The sequence below is a fragment of the Odocoileus virginianus genome, chromosome 14 (genome assembly GCF_023699985.2).
Source record: "Odocoileus virginianus isolate 20LAN1187 ecotype Illinois chromosome 14, Ovbor_1.2, whole genome shotgun sequence".
In the NCBI taxonomy this organism is placed as follows: Eukaryota; Metazoa; Chordata; class Mammalia; order Artiodactyla; family Cervidae; genus Odocoileus; species Odocoileus virginianus.
In genome coordinates this window covers 51,829,194-51,846,251 of record NC_069687.1, presented here as the reverse complement: position 1 = coordinate 51,846,251, position 17,058 = coordinate 51,829,194, and positions in this window count along the sequence as shown.

The window sequence follows — 17,058 nt, the reverse complement described above, 5'->3', positions numbered from 1 at the left end:
ATGATCAAGTGGAATTTATTCCAGGGACACAAAGATGGTTCAATATCTGCAAATCAATCAATGTGACATACCACATTAACAAAATGAAGAACAAATATCACATGATCATCTCAACAGAGGCATAAAAAGCATTTGAAAAAATTCAACATCCATTTATGATTTTTAAAAAGACTTTCAAAGTTGATATAACAGAAAGATATCTCAACATAATAAAAGCCATTTATAGCAAGCCCACAGCTAGCATCATACACAATGGTGAAAACATGAAAGTTTTTCCTCAAGTCAGGAATGAGACAAGGATGCCCACTCTCATAATTTCTATTTAACATAGTATTAGAAGTCTTAGCCAAAGGAATCAGACAAGAAAAAGAAATAAAAGACATTCAAATTGAAAGAAAAGAAGTAAAACTGTCACTATTTGCTGACGATTGACACTGTACACAGAAAACCCTAAGGACTCAGAAAACAAAAAAAAAAAGAAAGAAAGAAAAGAAAAGAACTATTAGAACCAATAAATGAATTGAACACAATATCAGGATTCAAGATTAATATACAGAAATCTGTTGCTTTTCTATACACTAATAATAAACTATCAGAAAAATAAAGAAGAAAATGATCCTGCTTAGAACTGCATCAAAAAGAATAAAATACCTAAGAATAAACTTCACCAAGGTGGTGAAAGAACTATACTCTGAAAACTATGAACAGTGATAACAGAAAATGAAGGTAAAGGAGATAAAGAGAAAGATATTCTGTATTCATGGATTGGAAGATAATTGTTGGAATGTCCATAGTATCCAAAGTAATCTACAGTTTTAATGCAATCTCTATCAAAATATCTATGATACTTTTCACAGAACTAGAACAAGCAGTCCTAAAATTCATATCAAACCACAAAGACCCCAAATTGTCAAAGCAATCTTGAAAAAAGAACAAAGCTGAGATATCACACTCCAATATGTCAAACCATACTACAAAGCTACAGTAATCAGAATAGAATGGTACTGGCCCAAAAACAGACACACAGATCAATGGAACAGAATTGCAAGCCCAGGAAAAAACCCACACACTTTTGGCCAATTAAACTATGACAAATGAGGCAAGAATATGCAACAGAGAAAAGACAGTCTCTTTAATAAATGGTGCTGGAACTACTGGACAGACATATGTAAAAGAAAGAAATTAGAACATTCCCTCATACCATATACAGAAATAAAATTAACCTGATTAAAGACCTAGAGATAAGAGTAGAAACCATAAAATTCCTGGACTAAAACATAGGCAGAATAATCTTAAGTTGTGTAAATATTTTTTAAACTGTCTCCTAAGGTAAAAGAAATAAAAGCAAGAATAAGTAAATCAGGTTTACCTAAACATAAAAGTTTTTGCATAGCAAAGGAAATCACTGGCAAAACTAAAAGACAGCCTACTTCACGGAAGAAAATCGTAGCAAATCACATGACTGATAAGAGGTTAATATTCAAAATATATAAACACTTCATATAATTCAATATCAAAAGCTCAAACGACCCAATCAAAAAATATGCAGATGACTTGAATACACATTTTTCCAAAAGATATACATCTTTCCAAAGATATACAGATGACCAACAGACACATGAAAAGATGTTAAACACTGCTAACCATCAGAACAATGCAAATCAAAAATCACAATGAAGTACCAGCTCACACCTATCAGAACTGTCATCACCAAAAGTCTATAAATAACAAATGCTGGCAAAGATACAAAGAAAAAGAACCTAGTAATCAGGATTATTTTGTTATAATAAGGTACTAGTATTACCCATGAAGCAGTATAGTATTATTTGAAATTGGGCTAAGTTTAGTGTAAATATACATTGCAAACTCTAGGGAAACCACCTAAAGAAGAAAGTGTGCTAAGAAAAGAGAAAAATAAAATTATATAAAAAGTTCATTTCAAACCACAAAATGTAAGTAAAGAGTGGTATACAAAAATAAGAGAAAAACAAAAAGTAGATCAACCCTCAACAAAATAAAGGTCATATGTAACAAGTGTACAGCTAACATCTACTCAATGGTGAAAGCCAAAAGTTGTTTCTCTAAGATCAGGAACAAGACAACGATGCCTACTCTTGCCACTTTTATCACCATAGTATTTTATTCATCATAGTATTGGAAGTCCTAGCCAGAGCAATCAGGCAAGATGAAAAAAAAAAAAAAGATAAAACTTCACTATTCACACATGATTTGATACTATATAGTATATAGTATCTATATATATCTATAGTATATATACTATATAGTATATACTATACTATATAGTATCAAATGGTTTGATACTATATATAGAAAATTCTGAAGACTCTACAAAAAAACTTAAAACTAATCAATAAATTCAATAAAATTTCAGAATACAAAATCAACACACAAAAATCACTTATGTTCCTATACACTAAAAATAAACTATCAGAAAGAGTAATTAAGAAAGAATTCCTATTGACAATTACATCAAGAAGGATAAAATACCTGGGAATAAATCTAACCAAGGAGGTGAAAGACTTGTAACCTTAAAACTCTAGGAAAGTGATAAAAGAAATTAAAGACACTGATAAATAAAAGTATATTCCATGCTCATGAAGTGGAAGAATTGATACTGATGAAATATCCCTACTACCTAAAGCCATCTACTAATTCAATGAAAACCCTATCAAAATTTCAATATCATTTTCAACAAAAATAGAACAAATGATCCTAAAATTTGAATGAAATCACCAAAGACCCAGGATAGCTAAAGGAATCTTGAGAAAGTATAACAGTGCTGAAGGCATAATGCTTCCTGATTTCAAGCTATATTTCAAAGCTATAGTAATCAAAACAGAATGAAATTGGCATAAAAACAGATACATTGACCCATGGAATAGGATAGAAACCCCAGAAATAAACCCATGCATATATGGTCAATTAATTTATGTAAAAGGATCCAAGAATATGCAATGGATAAAATTTAGTCCCTTCAACAAATGGTATTGGAAAACCTGAACAGCCACATGCAAATGAATATACCTCAAACAATAAACTTACACTATATACAAAAATCAACTCATAGTTGGTTAAAAACTTGAACATAAGACCTGAAAGCATACAACTCTTAAGAGAAAACACAGGCAGTAAAAAATCCTTGACATTGGTCTTAACAATTTTTTTTTAATCTGACACCAAAAGCAAAGACTAAAAAGCAAAAGTAAACGAGGACTGTGTAAAACTATCATGTCTTTACACAACAAAGAAAACCATCAACAAAATGAAAAGCAACCTACTAAATGGCAGGTTACCTATAATATCTGATAAGAGGTTAATATTTAAGCATACCTTGTTTATGAAAACGTGTAAGTCACTCAGTCATGTCTGACTCTTTGCAACCCCATGGACTGTAGCCTGCCAGGCTCCTCTCTCCATGGAATTCTCCAGGCAAGAATACTGGAGTGGATTGCTACTTTCTCCATTCAACCCACTCACTCCCTGCCCGACTGTGTCCACAAGTACATTCTCTACATCTGCATCTCCATTCCTTCCCTGCAAATAAGTTCATCAATACCATTTTTCTAGGTTTAATATATATACACAAATATATTTCTTTCTCTCTTTCTGACTTACTTCACTCTGTATAAAGGTTCCAGGCTCATCCATCTCACTAGAACTGACTCAAATACATTCCTTTTAATGGCTGAGTAATATTTCATTGTGTATATGTACCACATCTTCTTTATCCATTTATCTGTTGATAGAAATCTAGGTTGCTTCCATGTTCTAGCTATTGCAAATAGTGCTTCATTGAACATTGGGGTACATGTGTCTCTTAGAATTGTGGTTTTCTCAGGGTATATGCCCAGTAGTGGGGATGCTGAGTCATATGGTAAATATATTTCTAGTTTTTTAAGGAATCTCCTTACTTTTCTCCACAACAGCTATATTGGTTTACATTCCCACCAACAGTATAAGAGTGTTCCCTCTTCTCCATATCCTCTTCAGCATTTTCTCCAGAATATATAAGAAGCTCATACAGCTCAATATTAGGAAAACAAACAACCCAATAAAAAAAATGGGCAGAAGACCTAACCAGACATTTTTCCAGACATACAGATGGCCAATAAACACATGAAAAGGTGCTCAATGTCATTAAATACTTGAGAAATGCAAATTAAAACTGTAATGAAACATCACCTTACACCAGTCAGAATGGTCATCATCAAAAAATCTACAAGAAATAAGAGTATATCTTAAATGTTTTCATTACACAAAAGAAATTATAATTATGTGACATATTAGAGGTACCATAGCTAACACTATGGTAGCAGTCATTTTGCAATATATGAGTGTATGATATCAACATGTACATCCTAAACTTATATGACATTATATGTTAATAAAACTAGGGTAGAATTGATGCTCTCAGAATATGTAGCTTGTAGAAAATGTATACAATCTTTTCTCTTTTTGTTTTACTCAATTGTTATACACATAATAAAAGTTTATATCAAATGTTCAAGTGTCTTATATTTCAATGCCTTTCAAGAATAATAATAATGCCTTGAAATAATAGTAATATTATTTCAAGAACAATAACATAGGTACAATATAACCTTAATAAGTACATCCTTTGGTGTTTATTAGATATTCTAATTTTGTATTTACAATAGAGGTAAAATTGCTTAAGAGCATGCCTAGAAAATCAGTGTTTCAAAAAAAGTATTAAAATTCTGTCTTCTTTGTACTATCAGATAGAATAAATACCATTACCTAGTTATCTGCTGCTGAAGAGACAGATGGCTTTATTTAGTCTGTCTACACAGTACAAAAAGAGATAGCCCAGTAGCTGTCATTTTTCTAATATTATAATGTGTGAAATACAAGAACTACTGCAAAAGGGGATTACTCCAGGGATAGAGAAAGATCAAATGGTAAATGAAAATTCATTTCATAAGATAATACCTTTCATAGATGCAGTGCTAGCTTCTGAGTTATTTAACATCCTATTGAGATCACAAGTATTTCCATGACAGGAGAGGGAAAAGGAAATGGAAAGAGAGAGAGAGAGAAATTTTATATCAAAAAGTACCACTAAATTATGAGACCTTTCAGGATTTGAAATGAAATTTATGTTTTCACATCAGATAAATGAACTTTTTTAATCTGGTAAGCTAGTATATATTTTTATATATATACCAATTCTGGTGAGCTGGTATATATTCAATCTGAGGTGACATGTAACATCTTTTTCTCAATAGATTAGTTGTACTTTAAGAACACTTGCAGTTGAATATTTAGTCTACTTGTTTTATCTTTATGTGTCTCTGGTAGCTTGTGTTCACATATGTAATAGCTTTCCTCATTACAGGTGGTTGAAGGTTACTGACAAAAAGATTTTGATAACTTAATACCCTCTATTTAAAGTTGGAAAATGGTAGTTTTTAGGGATGACTCATTTGGACTGTATTAAAATGCAAAGAGAGAGGAAATCATTTTTTTCCCCAGAATAAGATGATTTCATTAAGCTGCTTGTAAACAGAAATGCTTTCCTGGAGACGCTAAACATTAATTAGACTAATTTTTCTGGGTGATGATCCTTCAGACTTGAGTGGGAAAGAAATGTCAAATGGCTATTTTCTCATTTTTATAAGACTCTTTTTCCACATGTTACTATTAATGATATCAGAATGTGATTTGTAGTGTGGGGCGAATTTAATTGAATGTTTCATTCATGATTTCCCTTTTCCTTCAGAAAGTTGTTGTTCAGTCACTAAGTGGTGTCTGACTGTGACCCAAGGACTGCAGCACACCAGGCTCCTCTGTCCCCCACTCTGTCCCAGACTTTGCTCAAATTCCTGTCCATTGAGTTGGTGAGGCCATCTACCCGTCTCCTCTGCTTCCACCTTCTACTTTGGCCTTCAGTCTTTCCCTTCAAAAAGGGCTACTACCAATTCGATGTTGCACTTTATAATGTGCAGTGACTTAAAACCCAGGAAACATGCTGCTGCCTCTAAGTCACTTCAGTCATGTGTGACTCTGCAACTCCAAGAACTGTAGCCCGCCAGGCCCCTCTGTCCATGAGATTCTCCAAGCAAGAATACTGGAGTGGGCTGCCATTTCCTTCTCCAGAGGATTTTCCCAACACAGGGATCAAACCCACATCTCTTAGGTCTCCTGCATTGGCAGGCAGGTTCTTTGCCACTAGCGCCACCTGGGAAGCCCATGGACGAACCTATTTGTGACTGGATGAACAGGCAAATCAATTTTTAAGAATAAAAGCTGACAGAAAACAGGGGTAATGTCATCCTTACCCACGAGGACATTGTGCCTCATATTGTCAGGCAGAATGGTACCTATTCCTCATTATCTCCCTCCTCTTCCTCTAGTTTCTCTATCACCATCATCACTACTATTAACTGAACAGCTACCTGTAGCAGGCAGTGTCCTTTAAACAGATGCCCTCCACATGTGTCATATAAATCAATTTGTCCTCAGTCCTAGCTGCACCTTAGAATGTCAAGAGCTTTTAAAAATACAGCTGTCAAAAAAAAAAGCTGTCCAGGCCCATTACAGACCAGTTCTTTCAGAAACTTTGAGGGTAAGCTCTTAATATCCATATTTTTTAGATCTTCCCAAGTGATCTTGATGCACTCTGAATACTGAGAGTTACTGTTTTTCTGTGTTGCCATCAAACAGCGGCAAGTACTTGGAACAGAAGCTACACTGACTCATGGCATATGCTTTTCAATCTAAAGAGATAAAACTTCCTGAAATGTATAAAGCACAAGAAAAAAGAAGCCCAATAAAAGGAATCACTCCCCTAGTGTTTTTAAAAGAGAAATGACCACAGAATAGGTTTGAAAGTAATTCTTCTGAGAACCAGCTAATAACACCAATAACTACCAGATCCTCAAGCACTTAGCCTTAGACTCCAACTTTCAGGATAACTGTCATTCATTATCATTAGTGTCAAATTTTTAGTCACACCTAGCAGATAAAAGGAAATGGCAACCCACTCCAGTACTCTTGCCTGGAAAATTCCATGGATGGAGGAGCCTGGTAGGCTACAGTCCATGGGATCGCAAAGAGTTGGACACGACTGAGCAACTTCACTGGTGATGGTAGCAGATAAAAGATACTGGCTGCTCGGAGATAATTGCCACAGTGAAACCAAGAAACTGTTTGGAACCCTAAGCTTCCAGGGTCCATAACACAAAATATCATGAAAATATACCTGTCGTTAATTGCTACCCTTCACCATGAGTCCCAGTTTACAAGAATGTGTCACTTTGGAACAGTACCCTGGCTCGTCAGAGGTGTCTTCTTAGCAACCTGTCCCTCACACAGTAACTTTTGTCTGTTGGCAAGCTAATAATTTCACCTGCCATCACAGCAAATTCTCTTTCACCAAAGTCACTCCGGAGGAACACCAACAAAATGCCCAGATTCTAACACAATTCTGTTTTCTCCTTTCTCCCAATTTAGAAGATGCTACATTACACACAGCGTGTGAGGGACCACTCTATCAGCATTCAGTAGGAAATGGAGAAAGGAAACACACTTTCTTATTTTGATTATTTTACAGTAGCACAGTTTTAGCAACATGTTCACTGGCAACATACAGAATCTTTCAGCAGAGGAATTTCCTCCATGTAAAAAGTACATGATGGCACCATCACACACTCATTGAAGAGTTATCCACACAAAGGCCATACATCTATTAATCACAGGAAACATGCCATATCATGCACACATATGTGGAGTGGAGACACTCTGTTCCGAGTAGTTGCTATATTACTTTGTGATCAATACTTTTAATTTTCTTTGAATTATGGAAATACTTAGAATTTTTTCCTTACAGGTCCACAACAGCAGAAGAGATGCTTGTGTACTATGTACAGTTTCCCTCAGGACCTGCACTTCATTTCTAATTAGAACAATAAAAAATTCAATAAGGCATGTGCTCAGATGCTCAGTCATGTCTGACTCTTCACAACCCCATGGACTGTAGCCCGCCAGGCTCCTCTGTCCCTGGAATTCTCCAGGCATGGATACTGGAGTGGGTAGCCATTCCCTTCTCCAGGGGATCTTCCCTACCCAGGGATCCAACCTGGGTCTCCTGCATTAGCAGGAGGACTATTTACCATTTGAGCCACCAGGGAAACCCAGAGGTCACTCCTCATTCCTGCACTAGGAGTCGAACCCGGGCCACCTGGGTGAAAACCAGGAATCCTAACCACTAAACCATATGCTAAAGAAACAAGGTTTAAGTATTTATTTCTAACTGTACACTGTGTGTGTGTGTGTGTGTGTGTGTGTGTATGTGTGTGTGTGTGTGTGTGTGTGTGTGTGTGTGTGTGTGTGTGTTGGCAATCAGTCATTAATCAAAAATACACTGAGCACCATCCACATCAAAATGCAGTGAATCGGGAAATCTTAGAGTTCTCAGTCACTGTTTTCTTCAAGGAACTTACAAGAAAGTAAAGGAGATTTCCATCCTAAAAGTAACTTTTCAGAAATGGTTTGTAAGGAAAACAAATTAGCAAACTGAGCACCCAGCAAAATCCTGAATTTCTATGCCTGAGCCCTTTTTCATCATTATTAAAATAAAATATCTGCTAGTAACATATAAAATACCTAAAATTGAGAAAAAGAATATTTTGTGTTGTTACAATGTCTGTTACCATAAGCACATTAGCTTATAAATGATTAGGAAATGAAGGAATGATCTCAGAATAAAACAGAGGTTGCCCTGGTTTACACATGATTATTTTTAGCCCATGACTAATTTGTGCCAACCAGTATTCACAGCTAAAATCACACAATACTAGCACAGCCAAGTACACCAAGCCACTGTTCACGCGGCCCTTGTCCCTCCTCAGGGTTCACTTCAGTCATGTTCTCTGTCTTGGAAGAGCTATTGCAGGTTCTCCCAGATCTTTGTACGTTTTGCTCATCTCCCTAACTCAGCAGCCTTGATCTTGCCTTCTATGTTCCATCCCATCAAAGTATCTATTTTTAAGGTAAAGTTCTAAATTCAATGTATTATTTCTCACTTTTTAAGAATTTTAAAGTCTTTTGAAACAATACCAAAATGTATAAAAGGATTATTCTAGTTTTCATTAGTCCTTTGGTCACAAAGTTGCATAGGTTTTGAGTGATCTGCTCCCAACTCATTTTCCCCCTGAGTTCTGGTACTTTTAGTGCATGACTTTTCAGGAACACACATGTAGGCCACATGAGAGCTCAAAGAAGGTACATCACTGTGGGTGCTGGAGGATGCCTAGGGACCATCCTACAGCTGAAGAGCCTGATTCAGATGTTACAGGAAGAGTAGGACTCAGTTCAGAACAGAGGCGGCCAGAGGTGGGAGGAGAAGTAGAAGAGGGAGAAGACATCAATGCAAACCACATGTGCAAAACCAGCAGCAAAATGAAATCAAAAAGGGAAACATATTTTACATTACACTTGCCCAGAATATAAAGGCCTAAGATCTTAAAGTTTTTTCCTGTAAAGAGTCAAGAGCCACTGGAGAATTTAAAGCAGAGGTAGGGGCCAGAGGGGGCTTCTCATGTGGTGCTAGTGGTAAAGAACCCACCTGCCAGTGCAGGAGACATAAAAGACACAGTTCCATCCCTGAGTGGGGAAGATCCCCTGGAGGAGGGCATGGCAACCCACTCCATGGACAGGGGCGCCTGGCAAGCTACATACAATCCATAGGGTCACCAAGAGTCAGGCACAACTAACGTGGCTTAGCATGCACACAGGGGCTAGAGTATTGACCCAGCAACTCCCTTTTGGTGCAGCAAGGGCCTCTGGAAACAACCTAGTCTATCCCTATTCTTTTATGTCCAAAAAACTGAGATCCAGGTAAGTTACTGCCCTATTCATAATCTCATTTATTCATGACCAGTATCTCCTGGTTCCCAGGCCAAAGCTCATATGACAATATCCATGTAAAATGAAATGAATTTTTAAAATAATATGACTATTGCAATAGTCAATAATCCAAAAGTCAATGAGGACCTAGACTATGAGGTATTGGTAGAAACAGAAGGAAAGGGAATATATTCATGAGACCTTATGAAGAAAGGATCTATATTTAAGCCTGGTAAATGATCAATGAGAGATCAGTGTTTCCTGAAGTAGAAACATGGTATATGTCATTATGTACTTAATAAATTACAACAGGTAATTCATGTCTCTCTTCTGTGATATCACATAAACTATTAAGGTGATATTTGCAGGGTTGAAGTATTAAAATGTAGACAGTACGTGGCTCACCTCTGAAAATTAATATTGGAAAAAGACAAAAGGAAAAGCTGTAAAGGATGGTGAAATTATTCATGAAGCAGAATCAAGACTATCTTCTGCTCTGCATTTCCCAGGAAGGAAGCTACCAAACAAGACCCTCCTCCCTCCACGATCTGGCTGACCAGGAAGAGAGTCAAGGAAGACTCCCCAGTTGTGCAAGGAAGCTGGTCCTTCAACACATGGCAGCAAACCACACCCATGTAGCATTTACACAGCCTCAGGCAAGATGCCACCTTGGAGTTGAGCTTGTCCTTTAGGGAGACTTCACCAGAGTGGCATTTCCTTGGTGAAGTCCAGCTTTTATGTCTAAAATTATTATTTTGTCAGTGTTTCCAGAGTTCATCATTTTCTGAGGGACTGACAGCATTTTCTTATACTAACCAAACTAAAAAAAGACAATTGCATTCACCAAAATGCCAATGAGGAAAAAGCAGACTCAATACCCATGGTCACTCGTCTATTGAGGAAGCTCTGAAAATCTATTTGGGAAGCCAAACATAATCAGGAAATTGTGCAGCATGCATGAAAGCAGTGGAACGGGAATGATGCAAAGGACCTTAGAGCCCATGAACCATAGACAGCCTTAGGCTTCCACGTGTGCACCAATGTAGTTCTACCAAACAGGTCACGACACACATGTTCACGTGTGACAGTTGACGCGAACTGATTTCAAAGAAACATTTTCATAAACTGTTTCATAAAGAATGAGTTAATTTATTAGCAATTTTAAGTAACAGTATAAGAACTGCAATTAGAAGCTTTACATTATAAGTGAGTTTAAGATATTCAAAGGAAGATTTTACTTTGCTGAAAGTTCCTTTTTGTTAAAACTATTCTGTGAACTCTTTCCAGGTAATTTCAGATTAATCTGATAACTGTTGCTAATTAGACACCGAAGGAAATTAGTGAATTAATTGTGGTTATCTTGGAACAACAGTCTCCCAGAAGAGCAAAGGCTTGCTTAAAAAGGCTTCCTTCAGAAACAGAGACTAATATAGCAAAATTGAACAGGGAAGTCTGGAGAGAGAAACACAATATAATCAGAGAAAAAGCAAGCTCCTTAATACTGCCTCCCTAACTTATGGAAGAATATTAGACTAAAAACTAAAAAACAGATGTTTCATCCAGTGAAATTTATTCAAAGAGTACTATTAAAATTAAGAGCACAAAAGTGTGCATCAAAATTAAAATCTTACATAGTCTCTGCACAATCTCATAATTCTATATTTGACCAAGTTTTCACCATTCCTCCAAACTTGACTTGGAAATTTAGATGTTTTCAAATTTTTCATCTTTCTTATTGAAACAAGCTTCCATTTTATCTAATATGACAAAATGATAAAAATATCAAATTAAGGTAATGAGTTTTACTGTCTGCTAATGTTGCCAGGGAAGTTCCCCTGGAGGAGGGCATGACAACCCACTCCAGTATTCTTGCCTGAAGAATCCCATGGACAAAAGAGCCTGGCGGGCTACACTCGATGAGGTCGCAGAGTTGGACATAAGTCGAGTGACTTAGCAGCAGCAGCACTGTTGCAAGGATACCCTCCTTGTCGGATAATTTCAGGTTCTGTGGAGGAATTTTCTTGGGAAAAAAAAATACAAGCTCAGCAAACTGCTTGATATGGCTGTTATTTCTAAGGGTTTTGGATTTTCCGTGTGATTTTGACTTTAGAATGTAGTCATGTCCTTATCAGCTCCTTCTATTTAATATTCATCTTCATGGTGACTACAACAGTAATATACTGTCAGTCTGGTTTTCCTGAGTAGAGAAAAAATGACTACTGCAGGGATGAGGAGATATGTGGGCAGAACATATACACAATAGGAAATGCAATCAGAGAACACCCACGTTCAGCTTTGTCTCCCTCTCTATTAGCAAGAATTCTGACTGTTCAGTTAATTCATCCTACGATTTCCCTGTGGGTTTCCCTGGTGGCTCAGTAGTAAAGAATCCACCTGCCAATGCAGGAGACATAAGCTCGATCCCTGAGTCGGGAAGATCCCCTGGAGAAGGAAACAGCAATACCACTGCAATATTCTTGCCTGGGAAATCCCATGGAGAGAGGAGCCTGGCGGGCTACCGTCCACAGCATCGCAAAGAGTCAGAAATGACTTAAAGACTAAAGAACCATTTCCCTAGCCTGGAAAACGTCTTGGAAGCAAGTAGCTTCTTTCTTGGTTTCCTTCACAATTATTTTTTCTTTTCTATCGCCACCCACTTTTCAGGTTGAATTCTTCTCTTCTAGGTATTCAGACAATCTTTCCATCCTAGTTCTTTAATTACTACTCTCATTATCTACTAATACACCACATAAATATTTCCTAGGCAAGAGGACTGTGCTAGAGATTGGTGACAATATAAAAATATAATACTCTAGCCTCCAAATGCTATTCTGTAAGTAGGAAGATAAAATAGATCCATGATACAGTTTGACAAAATACAGTTATCCGAATAGATTCTATTCCACCAATATGTAAGGGATGCAGACAACACTTCTAGAATTCAGAGACCAAGAAGATGAGTGTTGGCAAGGGGGACTAGTAGCAGTGTGGGATGAAGCAAGACAGCCTAATTTAGGGCAGCAGACTTTTTGACACTGCTGACTTCTCAGTGATGGAAAGACTATGGCACCCTCCCGCCATCTAAAAATTGACCCTTGCTACCTGCCTCTATGGGCTTCTCTGGTGGCTCAGTCAATAAGGAATCCTCCTGCAATGCAGGAGACCCAGGTTGGATCCCTGGAGCTGGAAGACCCCCTGGAGAAGGGAATGGCTACCCACTCCAGTGATCTTGCCTGGGGAATCCATGGACAGAGGAGCCTGGTGGAACACATTCCACGTGGTGACAAGAGTCGGACATGACTTAGCAACTAAGCCACCCACCTACCTGCCTCTACAAAGAGTAAGTCACTAGCCACTGCAGCCACTAACCTTCAACACATCCTGAAAGGAGTTCAGGGTGGAGATCAATAATAAGGCTCACTGTGCTCTGGGGAAAATTTGGCAGAAAAGGCCATCAGATAGCTACATACTTTCAGGAGAAGGTTTTATAAGCCTAAGTTCTTGCATCTCCTCATATCTAGAAAAGCACTAAAATCATCAATGGTGACATCTGCTCCTCGTGACAAAGCCTCTGCCAAATGCGTACTTGACAGCATGCAGCCCTCCTTCACTAAAATCATGTATAACACTGACCTCCCCTACCTCTTTGGAGCAGTTCCTCAGAGCCATCTGAGATGCTGTCTTGAGCTAAACTCCTCATTTTGGCCCAAATAAAACATAACTCACGACTCTCACATTGGTCATTTTTTTTTCAGTTAACGTTCCATAAAAATGCGTTTTTAAATCTGCAGGCAGTGTAAAATAGAGTGAGAGTCAGATCAACCACTTCAAACCCTGAGTCTGCTACCCAATAAATACAGGCATGTAACATAACTTCTCTGTAACACAGTTTCCTCATCAGTAATACAGAGCTGTGCTAAGGATAAAATAACACATATAAAATACTTAATACTGTGCCTCACACAGAGCAGGTGCCATATGCATGTTGGTTGCTGTTGTAACTATTAATTGCTAATGACACCAAGGACTTCTAGAGTCACATACACGTTTCTAGAAATACCCCTGGTCACAAACAAATGGATCTTGTTTTGAACGTACAAGATAATGCCACTTCTCTGTGTGAGTAACAAGATTCAATCAACACAGTTATGGTGATGAAGGGAGTTTAAGAGTATAAGGAGGAAAGAGAACTGGGGAAACAGATGATGGTGATCAGATCTCCAAATTTAGATTACACTTTCCAAACCAGCTCAAACTATGATCCCTTGAGCCTTGACTTAATCACAGAACGTGCACAGCTTTCATCTCTTCATATATTGGTAAAGAAAAAAAATTCACAGATTCTAAAGTAATTTTCCAAAAAGTTTTCTTGCCTCCAACTCCCTTAATTTCAAAAGCCAGCTTTGAAGCACAGGTGGTTTTTCTAACCACCTTTCTCATTTGCATGTAAAACTCTGCCTCACCTTACATTCTTGATGAATATCAATAAGATGCTTTAACTTTTATCATGATGAGCCCCAGAAAAATGCCGCCTACTCTGTTCTTTGATGCCTTGACTGGCATTTAAAAGCACTGTGGGTGACAGCTGGACAAAAGCTTTTGGTGGCAGCTGAAGTGGGTAAAGGTCTTTGACATTTAGCATGAATGCCTCAAAATGTGATTTTTAGGGAAGCATTTGGAGAGAGAATTCATGAGCTGAGAGTGCCCATAAGATGGAAAAACATGATATGTTCAGATGGAGATGAGACCTGTCATCAGTAAATGTGATAAGAGGAGAGCAAGAAATTGGAAACGTCTTTGTTTACTTTAAATGTGCATTTCATCAGGAACAAGAAAAGGGTGCCCACTCTCACGACTACTATTCAACATAGTTTTGGAAGTGTTGGCCACAGCAATCAGGGCAGAAAAAGAAGTAAAAGGAATCCAGATAGGAAAAGAAGAAGTGAAACTCTCTCTGTTTGCAGATGACATGATCCTCTACATAGAAAACCCTAAAGACTCTACCAGAAAATTACTACAGCTAATCAACGAATATAGTAAAGTTGCAGGATATAAAATTACACACAGAAATCTCTTGCATTCCTAAACACTAACAATGAGAAAACAGAAAGAGAAATTAAGGAAACAATACCATTCACCATTGCAACAAAAAAGAATAAAATACTTAGGAGTATATTTACCTAAAGAAACAAAAGACCTATACATAGAAAACTATAAAACATTGATGAAAGAAATCAAAGAGGACACAAACAGATGGAGAAATATACCGTGTTCATGGATTGGAAGAATCAATATTGTCAAAATGGCTATACTACCCAAAGCAATCTATAGATTCAATGCAATCCCTATCAAACTACCAACTGTATTTTTCACAGAACTAGAACAAATAATTTCACAATTTGTATAGAAATACAAAAAACCTCGAATAGCCAAAGTAACCTTGAGAAAGAAGAATGGAACTGGAGGAATCAACCTGCCTGACTTCAGACTATACTACAAAGCCACAGTCATCAAGACAGTATGGTACTGGCACAAAGACAGAAATATAGATCAATGGAACAGAATAGAAAGCCCAGAGATAAATCCACGAACCTATGGTCCCCTTATCTTCAACAAAAGAGGCAAGGATATACAATGGAAAAAAGACAACCTCTTTAACAAGTGGTGCTGGGAAAACTGGTCAACCACCTGTAAAAGAATGAAACTAGAACACTTTCTAACACCATACACAAAAATAAACTCAAAATGGATTAAAGATCTAAATGTAAGACCACAAACTATCAAACTCCTAGAGGAGAACATAGGCAAAACACTCTCCGACATAAATCACAGCAGGATCCTCTATGACCCACATCCCAGAGTTTCAGAAATAAAAGCAAAAATAAACAAATGGGACCTAATGAAACTTAAAAGCTTTTGCACAACAAAGGAAACTATAAGCAAGGTGAAAAGACAGCCCTCAGATTGGGAGAAAATAATAGCAAATGAAGCAACAGACAAAGGATTAATCTCAAAAATATACAAGCAACTCCTCCAGCTCAACTCCAGAAAAATAAATGACCCAATCCAAAAATGGGCCAAAGAACTAAACAGACATTTCTCCAAGGAAGACATACAGATGGCAAAAAAAACACATGAAAAGATGCTCAACATCACTCATTATCAGAGAAATGCAAATCAAAACCACAATGAGGTACCATTACATGCCAGTCAGGATGGCTGCTATCCAAAAGTCTACAAGCAATAAATGCTGGAGAGGGTGTGGAGAAAAGGGAACCCTCTTACACTGTTGGTGGGAATGCAAACTAGTACAGCCGCTATGGAAAGCAGTTTGGAGATTTCTTAAAAAGCTGGAAATAGAACTGCCATATGACCCAGCAATCCCACTTCTGGGCATACACACCGAGGAAACCAGATCTGAAAGAGACACGTGAACCCCAATGTTCATTGCAGCACTGTTTATAATAGCCAGGACATGGAAGCAACCTAGATGCCCATCAGCAGATGAATGGATGAGGAAGCTGTGGTACATATACACCATGGAATATTACTCAGCCATTAAAAAGAATTCATTTGAATCAGTTCTAATGAGATGGATGAAATTGGAGCCCATTATACAGAGTGAAGTAAGCCAGAAAGATAAAGAACATTACAGCATACTAACACATATATATGGAATTTAGAAAGATGGTAATGATAACCCTATATGCAAAACAGAAAAAGAGACTCAGATGTATAGAACAGACTTGTGGACTCTGGGAGAAGGCGAGGGTGGGATGTTTCAAGAGAACAGCATTGAAACATGGATATTATCTAGGGTGAAACAGATCACCAGCCCAGGTTGGGTGCATGAGACAAGTGCTCGGGCCTGGTGCACTGGGAAGACCCAGAGGGATCGGGTGGAGAGGGAGGTGGGAGGGGGGACCGGGATGGGGAATACATGTAAATCCATGGCTAATTCATTTCAATGTATGACAAAAACTACTGTAATGATGTAAAGTAATTAGCCTCCAACTGTTAAAAATAAATGGAAAAATTTTTTTTAAATAAATAAATAAATAACAATAAAAGCTTATTCATAATGTAAAAAAAAAAAAAAAAAAAAAATTTAGGGCCTTCCCAACAATCTTAGAATAAAATTCAAAATCTATAAGGATTTTGTGATCCTAT